General features: G+C 41.0%; 1 long non-coding RNA gene across 2 annotated transcripts in view; it reads right to left on the bottom strand.

The window, feature by feature from the left end:
• Nucleotides 1-21153, bottom strand: part of LOC139178602 (uncharacterized) — a 44354-nt gene that overhangs the window by 13623 nt on the left and 9578 nt on the right. The gene's annotated exons all lie outside the window — the stretch shown is intronic.

Genomic DNA, 21153 nt, shown 5'->3' on the forward strand with positions numbered 1-21153 from the left:
TATCTTGAGAAGGTAACCAAGGGTGACATCCTTTTTACCTGCTTACCAACCACCAAAACCACCCTGCTCTTCTCCCAAGCATGATTTCCCCGATCCTAGCACCTGAGAGTACTGCTGTTGGCCTAAAGATGTAACTTCTTTAGTCATCTCCATTTGATTAAATGGAAAAAACAGAAGAACAAGTGAATCAGTCACTCAACCAAACAAGCAGTCAAGCAGTGTATCATGACAAAATATACTAGCACTTCATTTTTTTTAAGGTGCCTAAAAGCAAAGCATAAAATGAAGATTTGAAATTTTTAAAAAGACTGGCATATTTTGAAGAATATCTTCAAGTGAAAATGTGGGGGTGGGGGGACCATATAAAGAGTGAGTGAGGGACTACCTGGAAGCATGAGAATAAATGCACTCATGATCCACACGACCACTGGGGTGAGTTTCACAGAAATCATGGTGAACAAAAGAAACCAGATACAAAAGAAAGCATATGGCATGATTCTATTTGTAAACCATTGTTTCTCAACCTTGAAGATACTGACATTTGACATTTGAAGTCAGGTGTTTGTTGTCGAGGGCTGTGCTGTGCATTGTAGGATGTGTAGCAACATCTCTGTGCTTACTAATGCCAGTGGCACCCATTCCCCAGTTTTGATAGCCAATAGTGTGTACAGACATTGCCAAATACCCTGGGGGGGAAGGTCAACCTGAGTTGAGCATCCTATACAAAGCAATCCACAATGTTAGAAGAGTGGCAGGTAGCAGGGAGTGGCCCAAAGGGCAATTTCTAGGGTGCTAGTAATACTTTTTTATCTTGATACTGGCTAATTTTGTGTTTTCACTTTGCTAAAAATTTGAGCCAAGCAATTACATTTTGCACAGGTCTCCCATATATATAAAGTTTGCTTGGAAAATAATTAACAGGGCCATGATCACTGTAGATGGTGACTGCAGCCATGAAATTAAAAGATGCTTACTCCTTGGAAGGAAAGTTATGACCGACCTAGACAGCTTGTTAAAAAGCAGAGACATTACTTTGTCAACAAAGGTCCATCTAGTCAAGGCTATGGTTTTTCCAGTGGTCATGTATGGATGTGAGAGTTGGACTATAAAGAAAGCTGAGCACCGAAGAATTGATGCTTTTGAACTGTGGTGTTGGAGAAGACTCTTGAGAGTCCCTTGGACTGCAAGGAGATCCAACCAGTCCATCCTAAAGAAGATCAGTCCAGGGTGTTCTTTGAAAGGACTGATGTTGAAGGTGAAACTCCAATATCTTGGCCACCTGATGCGAAGAGCTGAATCGTTTGAAAAGCCCCTAACGTTGGGAAAGATTGAAGGCACGAGGAGAAGAGGATGACAGAGGATGAGATGGTTGGATGGCATCACCGACTCAATGGACGTGAGTTTGGGTAAACTCCGGGAGTTGGTGATGGACAGGGAGGCCTGGCGTGCTGTGATCCATGGGGTCGCAAAGAGTCAGACACGACTGAGCGACTGAACTGAACTGAACTGAGAATAGAAAAGAAATTTCAACCACTGATAGGGCTGCTGGAAGGGTCTGTACAATATTGCAGTATTTTCCAACAATACAGCTTTCTTTTCCAATATTTGTTGCTATTTCTGAAGTTTAAGGAAGTTTTTACAAAATGTCATCTGTATGAGAAATTTCCTTGTTCATCTTTAGAGGCAGAAAGTTGGTGAAAAAATAAAAGTGTGTGACGTACAGAGTTCTGGAGCCAGCACATCCTCTGGGCAGCCCCTAAACTTGGCACACTGTCTCTGAGGTGGAGTACCACACACATGTACAGATTACATTGTTGAGATTATCATGAAAGGATTTTGTGTGTCAAAATGTCCCTTCCTTGCTGTGATAACTGCTAGGTTCTTGGGTTACCATTGTCCCTGCTTGTTCTCACAGTGAGTCATTGCTGTGACTAAAACAAAATTCTTCTTTGAAATGTCTCTTTTGATATACACGGACCATTTAAACTTGCCAGGGCCCAGAAATCCTATTGAAATTACCTCAGAGGTTCTTGTGGGAATCCTTTTCTTGTGCAAGAATTTTATTTTATCTAATATTGTTTTAAATAAATATACCAGTGGCTGAAGCTTGGAAATATTTTTTTGCTCTTTATGGATTATCTCTGCAACATAGTAATTTGAATTGGTTAAATTCAGATGGGTTATATCTGACATAGAGGTCACTCTAATTTAACATCTCTGCTAAAGGAAAAGCAAAGGCCATAGAGACAGTGCTAGGGATGGTTTACAATATGCTCAGGACACTATTTTTCTGGAATCCCCTAAAAGAGACATTCTCTCAACTTGCCGAACCCTGTATTTTCTCCATTAGCAAACTAGGTTCTGTAATTGATGACTGATCCAGAATTTCACTGAACTTAAGGACACACATTGGCATAAATATATAATTCAAATGAAGTAGTCTTTGAAGGTTAAAATTTCTAGTGAGAAAATGAGAAGCCACATTATGAGCTATTCTTACAGGGACAGAAACTAGACCATGTGTCCTCTGGGCAAATTATATCTAATTCCCCAAGGTTCTTGGCTGTATTTTTGGAAAAGGACCATCCTTGTGGCTACAGTATTTAGCTCTGGCAAGATTACCGTGTGATACATTTGGGTCAATATGGCATTTTTGTTCCTTCTCACCACCTCCAGTTTCCCTCTCCTTTTTATTGTCCCTCTCTTCTCTCTCTCTTTCCAGCTGTCTTACTCCTTCCTACCCACCTCTATATCCTTGGTAAAGACAAAGAGTTTTAATATGTACAATTTTCAGAGATTACTCTCCATTTACAGTTAGTAACAACTATTAGCTGTATTCCCCACGTTGTATAATACACCCTTGGGCCTATCTTAACACTCAGTAGTTTATAGCTTCTACCCCTTTCTTGTCTCCCCGCTTGCTCCCCTCTGGTAACCACTACCAGTTTGTTCTCTTTACCTGCGAGTCTGATTCCTTTTTGTTATATTCACTAGTTGATTGCATTTTGTAGATTCCACATCTAAGTGATACCATACAGTGTGTGTCTCTCTCTTTCTGACTTTTTTCACTTTAACATAATACCCTTCAAGTCCATCCATGTTGATGCAACTGACAAAAATTCCATTCTTTTTTATGGCTCAGTCATATTCCATTTTATATATGTACACCACCTCTTCTTTGTCCATTTGTCTGTTAATGGGCATTTAGGTTACTTCCCTATCTAATTCCGTTGTGAACATTGGGTTGCACGTATCTTTTCAAATTAGTGTTTTGGGGGGTTTTCTGGATATACAGCCAGGAGTGGAATTGCTGGATCATATGGTAACTCTACTGTTAGCTTTTTGTGAAATCTCCATACTGTTTTCTACAGTGTCTACACCAGTTTACATTCCCACCAACAGTCAACAGTGTACCAGGGTTCCCTTTTCTCTGCATCCTCACCAACATTTGTTGTTTGTTTTCTTTCTCATGATAACCATTCTGACAAGTGTGAGATGATAGCTCACAGTGGTTTTGATTTGCTTTTTCCTGATGATTGTTGATGCTGAGCATCTGAAAAAGGCTTTTTTGATAAGACACAGAAACAAAACAAAGGCATGGTAACATCCTATTTTATCAATGCAGTTTCTATAAAAGATGAATCTTACGGCCCATGGATATATTTGTCCTAAAAGATGCTTCAATATAAAGACTCCAAAGGACACAAATCAGATATTCTCAGGGACACAATAATCTGCAGTGGTCACAAACCCATTATAGTTTGAGGCCAACCGAGAGGTTAGACTAGGTTCCCAAACTCCTCTATCTGTGGACCATTTTCTATCTTCCTCTTTCCCCTTGTAATATTAGCAGAGTTTGTGTTTGGAGGTCAAGACAACACATTCTTTTTACCAACTATCTTGAATTTCCTCTGCCCTCACTATCAGCTTCCCAAGGAAAACATAGACATTTTTCACAGTGCCTGGAACACCTTCACAGTGCTAGAGTAAATGGCCATCCAAAAGTGTGGAGATGGACTGCCAAGCTTAGGTGCTTTTTGCTGAACTATTCAAGGAATGGGAGGCACAAGAACATGTTTATCATACAGAATTTTTTCTGGACTGGACCATGTGTGTAGACGCCGAATACCTGGAGGCAATTAAGGCTATGGTGATATTAGACAAATACCATTAAAATCTAGTAAACAACCCACCCATTTTTATAAGGAAAAACTCAGTGTAAACAAGTTATTTCTCTGAGACCTGTCAGAATCATTGTTGGCTGTTTGAACAGTTTGTAAAAAAATGGTTTCCACTGGTACTAAATTCTTCTTCTAAAATCCAGACTTGGTATTAATCACCTTCAGAGGCTGCCAGTGGACCAGAGACCCTCATCTTAACCAATTCAGCAGGATAGTAGACAGAATTCCTCTTCCTGTGCCCTGTCAATAGTTATTTTAACCTATTGGCCCGATGGGCACCCCTGTTGATGTTAAGTGAATGCATCACCTAGTTCATTACTCAGAGAAAGAAGAAAAGCTGCCCTTTGCTTTGTGGACTGGGGATGGGACTCAGGAAGATGTGGGTAACATCAACCAGCTGACTTGGAGAATTTTCTTGCAGCCAGGCAGTAGAGATGAAGACCATTCTCTCAGCCTGGGAGGCAGTAGGCGTAGGGGGTACCACACACAGCTGCTCAGAATTTTGCTTGTGTAGCAGTCATGTGGGGCCAAGCTATTGCACTTTTTGCAGACTCAGCCCCATAAATGGACATTTCTGGCTCACAGCTCTCTGCTCAGATGCTTCCCACCACTCTGACTACAGTTGTCCCCATCACGTCACTCTGTGGGTTGAAGAAAATGTAAGACCTTGGGGAAGATGAAAGAACATCTTTAGGCAAGATGGCTTCCATGGCAGCCTCACAGCTGCCGTGAGGGGGCCGTGGAGATCATTTCAGCACTCGGGAGACCCTTCCTTCTCCCTCCGCCCCATGAGCACCAAACTCACATGGAATCATGTTGATACAGGCACCGTGATCTTTAAAGAAAGTTGTATTTTCAAATGAACATGTGGGAGAAAATATTCTTTTCCTTTTGGAATCTGGCCCCTTCTCCCCAGCCCAGTGGCAGCGTGACTGAGACACACTCATCCCCATCTGTGTTGCAGCTGCCGAGGCAAAGAAAGAGGCTGGGATAGTTTCTAGCACTGGGGCTGCACCAGGCTGAGTTGCTTATGCGTTGCTTTTGGCACTCGTTTCTGTAAGCACTGAACCTATTTTCATGTAAGCCCCTGAGATTTCTTTTTGCGAAGAAAAACATTCTCTACATTCCCGTCTTCATTTGGGCATGAAGAGGGGAACATTCCCTTTGTCTCTAGCCAGTACTGTCGTTGAGTTTAACAGATGTCAGTGAGCACCTGCCACGTGGCCAGACACTGCCCCGTGGGCTGTAGAAGTCTGATGCTGAATCCTTGTCTTCAAGGACCGCATGACCTAGCAAAGGGGACACACCAGTGGCAACTCACTGTAATACAACAGAATAAGTTCCTAATATGTGAGCACCTGAGTGCTGTAGAAGATAGAACAATCAGGTCTATTTTGAAGTGATGAGAAGGTTGAACTCAGGTTGGGGTTTTAGGGGTAAGTGGAAGCTTGCCAAGCAAAAACAATAAGAATAATATGTTTATATTTTTATTATATAATTTGTAACTGTCTGTATCTGTATCCAGTACCCTTTATTGAACACATTTTATACGGCTGGCATTTAGCCAAAAGATTTGCATACATCATCTCATTTATTTTTCACAATAATCATTAAAATAATGAACATATTTCTAATACAGGCACCGATCTACTTTATATATAGACAGAGAAGAAATAGGATGGAATCTTTGAATGAATCTCTATTCTGAGAATCATCAAGAGGAAAATGTTAAACATTTTTCCAGTGATTCTAAATTTGTACTATAAGTAAACTGTGCTTAATATGTGGAAGAATAGAAAAAGAGAAAGGGAGGAAGGAAAAGAGGCAAGAAAGGAAAAGAAAAAGATTAGGAAAGGATATCTTCTTTTTTGTGCTTGGTAAAGATCTACGATGAACTTTTTCATGATCTTTCTCCAAACTGCATAGAATCCTACCGGGGAGCGTCTGCTAGCATAGGCCATATTTGTGCTTAGCTGAGGCCAACCGTCTTAGGCTTCCTTCTGGAATTGACTTTGGGAGACAATATTGTTCTTCAACTGATCTTTAAGACAGTTTGTGACTTGGCTTTGGACTTAATTGCCCTTGGTATATTGGTGACTTTCACCGTTACATCTACAAAGTTTGTGTCTGTATTTGTATTGGCACAAATGGAGAGGATTGAGGTGACTTTGACCATTACACCTAAAAGTTTGTGTCTGTGTATGTATTGGCACAAGTATTGGGAGAATTGATGTGAATGATGAAACAATGAGGAAATTTTTTCACATGGTGACTATCACTTCTTTACTGTATAAAAATTATTCTTAGTTTTCTCTCTTCTTTATCCGACTCCACAGTATAAAAACAAAATGAAATAAGAGTATTTTATACTACAGAAACAGGACAATAGTCATTCAGTAGTTTGATATCCTGTGTCTGTTCTTGATTTGTGCTGAGTTGGGAACCAACAAGTTTAAAAAAAATCTCAGTATTCAGTGACTAACCCAAGCCCAAATCCTGCCAACAGGGCAGCCTTCGGAGAAACCACACGACACCTTCAGAAGAGATGTTTAAAATTTGGTAAGCTCCTCCTACCACATGAGACCCCACCCCCCCAGCCCCCCAACCCCACCCCCCACCCCCCCAACCCCACCCCCCACCCCCTGCTCCTGGACAAACTGTTCTTTAGAGTGACAGCACTCTGGTTGATCCTGACTCTCACCAACCAGTCTCTGAGCAGAAACTGCAGCCTATAGGATGGAAAGCTCCTGACTCATTTTCAAAATCCTATGAAACAAAGTCAAAAGAATCCCTAGTGTCAGTGTTCACCTAAAACAGGCCTTGCACAGAGAGTTCTGGGTCCAGATAACCTAAACAGAGATCACATCTATCTTGAGTAAATCAAAATGTTCTGCCGGGTGAGCAAAAACTATCAGTCTGTAGACATGCCCCCTTCTCTTCTCATCAGAGAATCTCCCCATGTTTCTATATAGAGCAGGTGCAGAGGGTGGAGGAGAGCAGGGGCAGGAATAGATTTTCAAAAGGCAAAGCAAACCTCATTTTTAAGAGTTGTTTTATTTGCTTTTGGTTGTCTTCTATGCAACAACACTGTTTCTTGTATTTTCTTTCTTCTCCCCATTTTGGTTTTCAGTAGTATCCTTTGTTTGTTACCATTTCCTCTCTCTTTTAAGGGATTATTATGTACAAGATTCTGAATCTCAGATTAATTTTTAACAATCCCAAGCATTTCAAGGACACCTGAGTGCCCACAAGGCACAGCTTTGGTGAATCCTTGGCCTCGCCGTGACACTACCAGTTCTGTGGTTCCCCAAGAAGTAAAGTGCATCATTGAGAGAGAAGGGCAGTAGCTTTGGAAGCTCATTTTCTACATATTAATTGAGGTTCTTAAATGTGAGCTCTCATTGCAGGCTCCAGACTCCCCCCAGAATGAAATTACATTGAACATTAAACATTATTCAGAGTGTACGTTCCAGTTTAAAGAAGGGGAAGAAAATTGTTGTGGCAATGCAAATGCCTATTACTATACACATCAAGAATAATAAAAGTAGGTCTTTTAAAGAGCCTTTAAAAAAGAAAAAGGATATAGAAAACAGCTCCCAGAGAAGTAATTTTTCAATTTCCTTGATTTGCTTAGCGGGAAATTGCTCTCCAATTTATTATAATTTGAAAAGACAATGAATTCTTCATTTGGAATTAATATAAAAATGACTGAAATGCATCTTGCTTGTCTTAGAATTTACAACCTGTTTGGATAAAGCATTTTGAGTCATGGATCACTGTTAAAACCCAAGACTTAGTAAAGGCTGGTAATGTTTTCCATATGGTTTCCCTAAATGATAATTATAGCTCATTCTGAACTACAAATTATATACACTAAAAATGTTAATTTAATTTAGGGTTACTGACTAGGTTTTTTTCTGAAAGCAGGTGTAATAGGAATTACATTGTCTGAATATTGTCAGTAACACTAGACATGGTGAATAGATATAACCAAATTATTCCTGAGTTTGACTTTATTTTGTGGATTCTGCTTGCAAATGTTCAGCCTGGTATACATTCTCTGTGATTTATCCTAAAAGGAGAAAACATTAATGAGGGAAATCAAAACAAATGCCTCTGCTGGACTCTCCAATAAAGCTGTTTGAAATGGTCTATCTGGGAGAGAGGATGGGCGTGAGTATAAAACTGTGAACCAGTCTCCACGTGACTTCTTGGAATTTCACCATCCATCAGCATTAAGTCAGAAACATTAATAAGTATTGAAGTTGAAAATAACTGCAACCTCTGACTGAAAAGTATTTGCTCATAACCTTTCAGTTAGTTTCTATAATGAAATATGGCAATGAATTAGCCATGATGGCCTGGAGAAAGGTGGTTAATAAGAAAAACTGCATATTTAGAATCCACATTCTTCTCATGTTTATGTTAGTGAATCCTCTTCACTCCCCCCTCCTCCCCACAATTGCCTTTTCATTAATCTATCAGTGCTTACAGTAGAGACAGGTCACTGGAAAGAATTTTAATTAGTCTTTAAATTTGCAAGGTATCAGGAGCCTTAGAAACTGTTAGGATCCAGCGGCTGTGAAACATCAGTGTTCAAGAGAGACAGGGTATACATTGCAGCAGCTGGAGTTCTGCTTGGCTTGGTACTTGGCTCCCCACAGTTACTATGCCTTGAAAGAATCACTTAATCACTGTGACTCTTAGTTCCTTCATCTGTCAAGTGGACGTAATAACAATAACACTTTACATCACAGGTAAGTATAATGACAACAAAGCTTATACAATCTGATACATATAAATAATTTCTAAATGCCTTATCATAGGAACAGTTTAGGGTGCATTTTAAAAATATAGATCCCTAGGTCCTCACCTTGAGCAGTTCCAGTTTCAATGTTCATTGAAGTTTAGTACCTTCATTTTAACCAACAGCCAAGGTGATCCTGAACCACACTTGAAGAAACACTGATTTGGTTCAACACCCTTGTTTAGATGATGAGAAGAATGAGTCCCAGAGGGTGGGGTGCCTTTGTCAAGGTCATTTAGTGATCCACCTGATAGAGATTCTGCATTCTAACATGCTTTGCACTGTAGCTGCCTCCATTTATTGAGTCCTTAGAAGTGAGGTTCTTAACCAGAGGTGCACATCAGAAACACCTAATGTGCCTTTTCAAGTACTCATGCCCAAGACCCAGCCCACACCTGCTCAACCCAATAACAAGTGGCAGCTCTCAGACCTGAACCCAAGGTCCCTGGTTGTTTTATAGGACGAGGTGATAACCCTAGGTTAGCTTCACCTGCTTTTCTCACACGGAGCTCAGAACACGTGATTTTTTTTTTTTACTCCAATAAAACTTTATTTATGAACATTGGCATTTGAATTTCATATAATTTTCACATGTCACTATATAGTCTTTTGGTTTAAAAAAAATCACAAAAAGATATAAAGAGCATTCTAAGCCTGCAGACCTTACAAAAACAAATGGCTGACTGGATTTGACTTGCATGCCATATTTTGAAAAGACAGTGTTATAGATGATAATTTAACACACTGGGGATGACTGACCAGGTAATTTATCCTTCCAGGGCTGTTTTTTATGTTTGGTTGTTTTTTTTTTTATTTATTTATTTTTTGGAGGCTAATTACTTTACAATATTGTATTGGTTTTTCCAGACATTGACATGAATCCACCACGGGTGTACACGTGTTCCCCATCCTGAACCCTCCTCCCACCTCCCTCCCCATCCCATCCCTCTGGGTCATCCCAGTGCACCAGCCCTGAGCACACTGTCTCATGCATCAAATCTGGACTGGCGATTCATTTCACATATGATAATATACATGTTTCAATGCCATTATCCCAAACCATCGCACCCTCGCCCTCTCCCACAGAGTCCAAATGACTGTTCTATACATCTGTGTCTCTTTTGCACTCTCGCATACAGGGTTATCGTTACCATCTTTCTAAATTCCATATATATGCGTTAGTATACTGTATTGGTGTTTTTCTTTCTGGCTTACTTCACTCTGTATAATAGGCTCCAGTTTCATCCATCTCATTAGAACTGATTCAAATGTATTCTTTTTAATGGCTGAGTAATACTCCATTGTGTATATGTACCACAGCTTTCTTATGGACATCTAGGTTGCTTCCATGTCCTGGCTGTTACAAACAGTGCTACGATGAACATTGGGGTACACGCGTCTCTTTCAATTCTGGTTTTCTTGGTGTGTGTGCCCAGCAGTGGGATTGCTGGGTCATATGGCAGTTCTATTTCCAGTTTTTCAAGGAATCTCCACACTGTTCTCCATAGTGGCTGTACTAGTTTGCATTCCCACCAACAGTGTAAGAGGGTTCCCTTTTCTCCACACCCTCTCCAGCATTTATTGCTTGTAGACTTTTGGATCACAGCCATTCTGACTGGCGTGTAAGGGTACCTCATTGTGGTTTTGATTTGCATTTCTTGAGAAACCTGTATGCAGGTCAGGAAGCAACAGTTAGAACTGGACATGGAACAACAGACTGGTTCCAAATAGGAAAAGGAGTACGTCAAGGCTGTATATTGTCACCCTACTTATTTAACTTCTATGCAGAGTACATCATGAGAAACGCTGGGCTGGAAGAAGCACAAGCTGGAATCAAGATTGCTGGGAGAAATATCAATAACCTCAGATATGCAGATGACACCACCCTTATGGCAGAAAGTGAAGAGAAACTAAAAAGCCTCTTGATGAAAGTGAAAGTGGAGAGTGAAAAAGTTGGCTTAAAGCTCAACATTCAGAAAATGAAGATCATGGCATCTGGTCCCATAACTTCATGGGAAATAAATGGGGAAATAGTGAAAACAGTGTCAGACTTTATTTTTTGGGGCTCCAAAATCACTGCAGATGGTGATTGCAGCCATGAAATTAAAAGACGCTTACTCCTTGGAAGGAAAGTTATGACCAGCCTAGATAGTATATTCAAAAGCAGAGACATTACTTTGCCAACAAAGGTCCGTCTAGTCGAGGCTGTGGTTTTTCCAGTGGTCATGTATGGATGTGAGAGTTGGACTCTGAAGAAAGCTGAGCGCCGAAGAATTGATGCTTTTGAGCTGTGGTGTTGGAGAAGACTCTTGAGAGTCCCTTGGACTGCAAGGAGATCCAACCAGTCCATTCTGAAGGAGATTAGCCCTGGGATTTCTTTGGAGGGAATGATGCTAAAGCTGAAACTCCAGTACTTTGGCCACCTCACGCGAAGAGTTGACTCATTGGAAAAGACTCTGATGCTGGGAGGGATTGGGGGCAGGAGGAGAAGGGGACGACAGAGGATGAGATGGCTGGATGGCATCACTGACTCGATGGACGTCAATCTGAGTGAACTCTGGGAGTTGGTGATGGACAGGGAGGCCTGGCGTGCTGCGATTCATGGGGTCGCAAAGAGTCGGACACGACTGAGCGACTGAACTGAACTGAATAATGAGTGATGTTGAGCATCTGTTCATGTGTTTGTTAGCCATCTGTATGTCTTCTTTGGAGAAATGTCTGTTTAGTTCTTTGGCCCATTTTTTAATTGGGTCGTTTGTTTTTCTGGAATCGGGCTGCAGGAGTTGCTTGTATATTTTTGAGATTAATTCTTTGTCAGTTGCTTCATTTGCTATTATTTTCTCCCATTCTGAAGGCCATCTTTTCACCTTGCTTATAGTTTCCTTTGTTGTGCAAAAGCTTTTAATTTTAATTAGGTCCCATTTGTTTATTTTTACTTTTATTTCCAATATTCTGGGAGGTGGGTCATAGAGGATCCTGCTGTGATGTATGTTGGAGAGTGTTTTGCCTATGTCTTCCTCTAGGAGTTTTATAGTTTCTGGCCTTACGTTTAGATCTTTAATCCATTTTGAGTTTATTTTTGTGTATGGTGTTAGAAAGTGTTCCAGTTTCATTTTTGTACAAGTTGTTGGCCAGTTTTCCCAGCACCACTTGTTAAAGAGATTGTCTTTTCTCCATTGTATATTCTTGCCTCCTTTGCCGAAGATAAGGTGACCATATGTGCGTGGATTTATCTCTGGGCTTTCTATTTTGTTCCATTGACCTATATTTCTGTCTTTGGGCTACTACCATACTGTCTTGATGACTGAGAACATGTGATTTTAACTCATATTTGAGTCATTTTCATTTCCTGACCACAGTGTCGGATCATGTACTATAATAAAGACACACATTATTAAATATATTTTTCATTTATTTCCCTTCCCCTCCCACCATGAAAAGCTCTGGCATTAGCCACTGCTCTGGGCAAAGCCACTCCTCCCCAATCTCCCAGGGCTTTTAATACATAGATTGGAGTAATCCACTCTTTCTTAACTGGGATTGCTTTTACCACCTAGGAGATATTGAGCAGTGTCTGAAGACATTTTTGGTTTCACAGCTAAGGGGCAGTGCTACTGGCCTCGAGTGGGTGGAGGCCAAGGATGCTGATAAACATCCTTCAATGCGCAAGACAGCCCCACAACGAGGAATTGTATGGACCCAAGTGTCATTAGTGTGAAAGTGAAGAAACCATAAGCTCATCAAGAGGAAGACAGACTCAGTGAGGAGTTGTCTTTGAGAGCTCTGAGAGCCACTTCTAGAGAGGGGAAACAAACAAACAAAGAAGAACTCACTTGGAAGAGCAAAGAGTGAGGGCAGAAAAGACTGAGCTACCATCTGGGAATATCAAAGAAGAGTCTGGGGAGAACGTAGAGAGTGCGTGTTAGGAAGAAGGAAGTCATGAGCCAGCTTGAAGTTGTGAGAGAGTTAGCATCTGTGAGGAAATGCTGCTTTCATTTAGGAAGTAAATCTTCTTTAAGGTTTCTCAAGAGATGTGAGTTAACATTAGATTGATTTAAACTTCTGGTTTCTTTCAATGTGATACTGCTCAAGACAGGGCCCATGAAGTGCTGGCTTACATTATGGTGTTACCCTTTCTGAAGATGATAAAAAGCATTTTAAATTATCAAAATAATTTTGCTTTTTCTTTATGTAAGCCTTAGATCAACATCGCATGCATATACCGTATATAGCATATATGCTTTTCAGTGAGGAGAAAGGAGCAGGGAGCTCAGAGAAACTGATTCAAAGACCCAGAAAGGCTCTAGTAGCAATTAAGCATTGTGCCCAATATGATTGTTCAGTCACTTTTAAAAATCATTGTCTGTTTGTATTTTAATGTTGTCTCTGCCTTCAAACTTTTACTGTCTGTTTGTGTTGTGACATTGGGGTGTGTTTGATGATTAGTCAAGCATTGTATGGTCATTGAGAAAATTGTATAAACATCATCAGGGTTGTTCTCAAACTGGATGCATTTTACTTGTTAGTTTCTGACTATTTTAAGACATCACATGGAGTCTACAGCACTACTCTAGGATCTACATGACATGTATGATGATTTAAGGTACTCATCTGAGAAACTTGGGACATCTTGTGCTCCAGGAATTACCCTGTTTAATGGGGAAGGTAGCAAGCATATTCCCTCCAACTGCAAACCTCCTCTGAAATATCAAAGTTTTCCTTAGTGTTTGAATTGAGTCACATGTCAAGAAAAACACATTGCATTCCTTTGCCATAAGACAAACACCATATGTTAAGTTTATTTTTAAAGGGTGGGCAAGAACAGGGAGACCATGTTCCAGTCTGAGAAAATATTGATGCCATGGTGTCAGCGAGGCAAGTTATGGTTTAATTCATACCTGCGGATTAAAGAATGAAAAATGAACCCACATCCCCAGCCTGACATCTGTATAAATGGTGCACAAGGATGGAGGCCTGTCTACCTTCCTTAATGTTCTTGGGATAAAGTAAATACTGAAGGGCTTGACATCTCTCCTAAGCCTAACAAAGCTGGCACAGCTGGTGCCCAGATGCACCAGCTGGGTGGGTGGAAGGTCCTCAGGGCTGGGGGAAAAGAAGAGAAGTGAGACGATGCCCTGGGGCTTAGGGGACTTAGGAGAAATAGTGACAAATTCCTTCTTCTACCCAGGATTGTTCTTAGGAACAACTTAAAAGTGGATGAAGTTGGAATCTCGGTTGTCCCTGCAGCCACCCCTTTCTGGCCATCCTTTCAGCACACTCCCCATTCCATACCCCATCACAGTTTGGAGTATGTCTTAAAGCTAAAAATGCACATACCTTCCCCCTCAGCTCTTGCCTGCTCCTATTCATCCTACCTACATCTGGACAAGGAGATTTCGTAGCATGTTTGTTATAGTAGGGAATTGGAAACATCATAAATGTCTAGCAGCAGATGAAATAAAGCATGGCATTTTTATGTTGGTTCCAAGATTTCTTGTTTGTGAAGTGGGAACAGTATTGGCTGTTTATTTCATGAAGTTTCTTGAGGATTAAGTAAGAACAGTTCTTGGCAAACTGTCAACAGTCAATAAATTGTACTTATTATTATTACAGGGAATACTATACAGCTATTACAAAGAATGATCTACGGTTTTTCTGTAGCAACTGATATTAAGGACAGAAACAAGTGAAAGGCACTGAACACAGTATTCCACTTATACTTTTATTATTAAATTCATAGCAGCACCAAAGTGCTGCTAGAATACAGTTGCCCAGCTTTCAACTCTCATTTTGATGAGCTTCTGACATTCAGTAGAGTGTGCAGAAACAGCATGTGTTCATTTTGTAAAACCTCACGAAACAATACTATACAGTTTCTTTGGATATTTATATGTGTATAAAAGCAGGAAACCACCAGGAAAAGGACAGATCAAACCCCTAAAGAAGTGAAGTGAATAAAATTTGGGGTTGGGTGTGTGTGTGTGTGTCTGTTTGTGTTTCTTTTATCCTAAAGCATGGAGGTGATAGGGTTAGGGTAGGAGGTAGGAACCATTTAAGTCTTAATTCTGTTTTGATTTTGTACAGGAATACTCATGTGTCACTTGTGCAATAAAAAAAATAGTTTAAAGGTAAAAGGGTAACTTGTGCTCACGTGCTCACTTTTAATCAAGTCAGATGTGTTTTTCTTGAGCAGCACGTCCTGAATCTTCAACCTCAGAATACACATGCCATGAGAGACCTTCCAGAACAGGTCCCTTGTCTCAGCTGAGGGAACCAGTGGTTTGCTGCTGCTGCTGCTAAGTTGCTTCAGTCGTGTCCGACTCTGTGCGACCCCATAGACAGCAGCCCGCCAGGTTCAGCCATCCCTGGGATTCTCCAGGCAAGAACACCAAAGTGGGTTGCCATTTCCTTCTCCAATGCATGAAAGTGAAAGGTGAAAGTGAAGTCACTCAGTCGTGTCTGACTCCTAGCAACCCCATGGACTGCAGCCTACCAGGCTCCTCCGTCCATGGGATTTTCCAAGCAAGAGTACTGGAGTGGGGTGCCATCGCCTTCTCTGACCAATGGTTTACTTTTCGTGTTTTTTTATTGAAGTATAGTTGATATACAACGTTGTGCCAGTCTCTGCTGTATGACATAGTGACTCAGTTATACACATCAGTTCAGTTCAGTTCATTTCAGTCGCTCAGTCATGTCTGACTCTTTGTTATCCCATGGACAACAGCACGCCAGGCCTCCCTGTCCATCACCAGCTCCTGAGTTTACTCAACTCGTGTCGACTGAGTCAGTGATACCATCCAACCATCTCATCCTCTGTTATCCCATTCTCCTCCTGCCATCAATCTTTCCCAGCATCAGGGTCTTTTCAAATAAGTCAGTTCTTCGAATCAGGTGGCCAAAGTATTGGAGTTTCAGCCTCAGTCCTTCAGGTGAATATTCAGGACTTACTTCCTTTAGGATGGACTGGTTGGATCTCCTTGCTGTTCAAGGGACTCTCAAGAGTTTTCTCCAACACCACACTTCAAAAGCATCAGTTCTTCGGCGCTCAGCTTTCTTTATAGTCCAACTCTCACATCCATACATGACTACTGGAAAAACCATAGCTTTGAATAGATGGACCTTTGTTGGCAAAGTAATGTCTCTGCTTTTTAATATGCTGTCTACGTTGGTCATAACTTTTTTTCCAAGGTGCAAGCATCTTTTAATTTCATGGCTGCAGTCACCATCTGCAGTGATTTTGGAGCCCGCAAAAGTACTCTCATGTTTCCACTGTTTCCCCATCTATTTGCCATGATGTGTTTGCCATGAAGTGATGGGACCAGACACCATGATCTTAGTTTTCTGAATGTTGAATTTTAAGCCACCTTTTTCACTCTTCTCTTTCACTTTCATCAAGAGGCTTTTTAGTTCTTCGCTTTCTGACATAAGCATGGTGTCATCTGCACATCTGAGGTTATTGATATTTCTCATGGCAATCTTGTTTCCAGCTTGTGCTACATCCAGTCCAACATTTCTCATGATGTACTCTGCATTTAAGTTAAATAAGCAGGATGACAAAATACAGCCTTGATGTACTCCTTTCCCAATTTGGAACCAGTCTATTGTTCCATGTCCAGTTCTAACTGTTGCTTCCTGACCTGCATACAGATTCCTCAGGAGACAGGTCAGGTGGTCTGATATTCCCATCTCTTGAAGAATTTTCCACAGTTTGTTGTGATCTACACAGTCAAAGGCTTTGGCATAGTCAATAAAGCAGAAGTAGTTGTTTTTGTGGAACTCTCTTGCTTTTCTGATGAGCCAGTGGATGTTGGCAATTTGATCTTTGGTTCCTCTGCCTTTTCTAAAACCAGCTTGAACATATGGAAGTTCATGGTTTACATATTGCTGAAGCCTGGCTTGGAGAATTTTGAGCATTACTTTACTAGCGTGTGAGATGAGTGCAATCGTGTGGTAGTTTGAGTATTCTTTGGCATTGCCTTTCTTTGGGATTGGAATGAAAACGGACCTTTTTCAGTCCTGTGGCCACTGCTGAGTTTTTCAAATTTGCTGGCATATTGAGTGCAGTATTTTCACAGCATTATCATTTAGGATTTGAAGTAGCTCAACTAGAATTCTATCACCTCCACTAGCTTTGTTCGTAGTGATGCTTCCTAAGGCCCACTTGACTTCGCCTTCCAGAATGTCTGGCTCTAGGTGAGTGATCACACCATCGTGATTATCTGGGTCATGAAGATCTTTTTTTGTACAGTTTTTCTGTGTATTCTTGCCACCTCTTCTTAATATCTTCTGCTTCTATTAGGTCCATACCATTTCTGTCCTTTATTGTGCCCATCTTTGCATGAAATGTTCCCTTGGTAGCTCTAATTTTCTTGAAGAGAGATCTCTAGTCTTTCCCATTCTATTGTTCTCCTCTATTTCTTTGCATTGATCGCTGAGGAAGTCTTTCTTAACTCTCCTTGCTTGTCTTTGGAACTCTGCATTCAAGTGGGTATATCTTTCCTTTTCTCCTTTGCCTTTCACTTCTTTTCTTTTCATGACTATTTGTAAGGCCTCCTCAGATAACCATTTTGCCTTTTTGCATTTGTTTTTCTTAGAGATGGTCTTTATCCCTGTCTCCTGTACAATGTCACCAACTTCTGTCCATAGTTTTTCAGGCACTCTGTCTATCAGATCTAATCCCTTGAATCTATTTGTCACTTCCACTGGATAATCATTAGGGATTTGATTTAGGTCACACCTGAATGGTCTAGTGTTTTCCCTATTTTCTTCAATTTAAATCTGAATTTGGCAATAAGGAGTTCATGATCTGAGCCACAGTCATCTCCCAGTCTTGTTTTTGCTGACTATATAGAACTTCTCCATCTTTGGCTGCAAAGAATATAATCAATATTTTGGCATATTATATCAATATAATCTGATTTTGGCATTGACCATCTGGTGATGTCCATGTGTAGAGTCTTCTCTTGTGTTGTTCGAAGAGGGTGTTTGCTATGACCAGTGTGTTTTCTTGGCAAAACTCTGTTAGCCTTTGCCCTGCTTCATTCTTCCAAAGCCAAATTTGCCTGTTACTCCAGGTGTTTCTTGACCTCCTGCTTTTGCATTCCAGTCCCCTATAATGAAAAGGACATCTTTTTTGGGTGTTAGTTCTAGAAGATCTTGTAGGTCTTCATAGAACCATTCAAATTCCACTTCTTCAGCGTTACTGCTTGGGGCATAGACTTGGATTACTGTGATATTAAATGGTTTGCCTTGGAAATGAACAGAGATCATTCTGGTGTTTTTGAGATTGCATCCAAGTACTGCATTTTGGACTCTTTTGTTGACTATGAGGGCTACTCCATTTCTGCTAAGGGATTCTTGCCCACACTAGTAGATATATGGTCATCTGAGTTAAATTCACCCATTCCTGTCCATTTTAGTTCGCTGATTCCTAAAATGTCTATGTTCACTCTTGTCATCTCCTGTCTGACCACTTTCAATTTGCCTTGATTCATGGACCTAACATTCAAGGTTCCTATGCAGTATTGCTCTTTACAGCAGACTTTACTTCCATCACCAGTCACATCCACAATTGAGTGTTGTTTTTGCTTTGGCTCCATCTTTTCATTGTTTCTGGAGTTAGTTCTCCGCTGATCTCCAGTAGCATTTTGGGCACCTACCGACCTGGGGAGTTCATCTTTCAGTGTCCTATCTTTTTATCTTTTCATATTGTTCATGGTATTCTCAAGGCAAGAATACTGAAATGGTTTGCCATTCCCTTCTCCTGTGGACCATGTTTTGTCAGAACTCTCTACCGTGACCCATCTGTCTGGGGTGGCCCTACACAGCATGAGTTAGGAAAGGCTGTGGTCCATGTGATCAGATTGGTTAGTTTTCTGTGATTGTGACTTTCAGTCTGTCTTCCCTCTGATGGATAAGGATAAGAGACTTATGGAAGCTTCCTGATGGGAGAGACTGACTGAGGGGGAAACTTAAAGATTAAAGATTTACTGAGCATGACCCTGCCCATCAGAACAAGACCCAGTTGTACACATGGAGATATTCTTTTTTTTTTTTACATATTCTTTTCCATTCTGGTTTACCACAGGACATTGAATATAGTTCAGTTCAGTTCAGTTCAATCGCTCAGTCGTGTCCGACTCTTTGTGACCCCATGAATCACAGCACGCCAGGCCTCCCTGTCCATCACCAACTCCCGGAGTTCACCGAGACTCACGTCCATCGAGTCAGTGATGCCACTGAGCCATCTCATCCTCTGTCATCCCCTTCTCCTCTTGCCCCCTATCCCTCCCAGCATCAGAGTCTTTTCCAATGAGTCAACTCTTCACATCAGGTGGCCAAAGTACTGGAGTTTCAGCTTTAGCATCATTCCTTCCAAAGAAATCCCAGGGCTGATCTCCTTCAGAATGGACTGGTTGGATCTCTTTGCAGTCCAAGGGACTCTGAAGAGTCTTCTCCAACACCACAGTTCAAAAGCATCAATTCTTCGGCGCTCAGCTATCTTCACAGTCCAACTCTCATATCCATACATGACCAGAGGAAAAACCATAGCCTTGACTAGATGGACCTTCACTGTGCTGTATAGTAGACCTTGTTGTTTATCCATCCTATATATAATTGTTTACATCTGCTAATCGCAAGCTCCCAGTCCCTTCCACCTCTACCAACTCCCCCTTGGCACCTGTACATCTGCTGTCTATGTCTGTGAATCTGTTTCTGTTTTGTAGATAGGTTCTTTTGTGCCATATTTTTGATTCCACATTAAAGTTATATGGTATATGTCTTTCTCTTTCTGGCTTATTTAGCATGATAATCTCTAGTTGCATCCACATAGCTGCAAATAGCATTATTCCATTCTTTTTCTGGTTGAGTAGTATTCCATTGTGTGTGTGTGAGACATCTTTTTCCATTCATCTGTCAGTGGACAGTTAACTTGTTTCCATGTCTTGGATATTGTGAATAGTGCTGCTATGAACTTAGGAGTGTATGTATCTTTGAATTAAAGTTTTGTCCAGGTATATGCACAGAAGTGGGATTGCTGGATCATGTGGTAATTCTATTTTTACTTTTCTGAAGAACCTCTACACTGCTTTCTATAGTGGCTGTACCAACTTACATTCCCACCAGCAGTGTAGGAGAGGTGACCAAGCGTTTAGCACGGGAATGACAAGCTCAAGGTCACACAGTAGAGGGATCTGAGAGAGAAAGAGGGGAACAAGTGACAAGTGGGGTTGTAAAAGAGCTAGTGAAGTTGAAGATCAGCTAAAGTTAAGGGGGCAAGGAGGTTGGAAGAAGAGGGAATGAGTTAGAAGGGTCTTCAGAGTTTTTGTAATCAAGATCCAAAAATATCCAAATCAGCAGGCAAGTTCCTCAGGCTCTCTGCTTCCTATCACTTCCCAGGGAGCTTTTGTATTTGCCTGCTCACCCTCTGAGGCCTTCAGTTGTGTTATTGCTAATAATAGCAAAAGGAGAATTGAAAGATAGCCAGAAAATCTAGAAATATTTATGTTAGAAAAAGATTAAGACCCTCATGAAAGCTGAGGGCCAGATCTCAGAGAAGACCCAGACTCACGGTAGTTTGGAAAGTGTGAGGGTCTGGGGGATGCTGCAAGAGTTGGCAGTACTTCAGAGACAGTGGGACAAAGAGGGGAAAGAGGACTTTCCAAAGTTTTTGTGGGTTTGGAATGTAATCCCCTTTTCATGACATTTCAAAAGACTTCAGTAAAAATTTAAGTGGTTCATTAATATTCTTTGGATGTCACACTTGGTTTTCTGTTGAATGAACAGTAGCCCAACATCCTAAAGTGTGCGCTAAAAATCACCTGTGCTGAGGGAACTAGAAGGAAATACACAACACTCAGAAATGTTGTCAGTATGAGGAGTGGTTTCTGGAACCCTCTCTCCCAGTCGTGCCCCTCAGCCAGCTTCACTCTTTGCTTTCATCCCTTCATCCCTCAGACAGAGGTAAAAAGGAGATGGCAATCAGAGAATGCCCACCTTTGAAATCACTTCTTTCCTAGTAAGGTGAAAAAGGGATTCTGTAACAGTACCAATTGCCCACCAAGAATACACTTGCCTGGCTTTCAGTTCTCATCTGAAGAAGCCTCAGACTTTCAGTGGAATTAGAAAATTAAAATGTGCACAAACAGCATATATGTCATATCA

The sequence above is a fragment of the Bos indicus genome, chromosome 22 (assembly GCF_029378745.1).
Source record: "Bos indicus isolate NIAB-ARS_2022 breed Sahiwal x Tharparkar chromosome 22, NIAB-ARS_B.indTharparkar_mat_pri_1.0, whole genome shotgun sequence".
NCBI lineage: Eukaryota > Metazoa > Chordata > Mammalia > Artiodactyla > Bovidae > Bos > Bos indicus.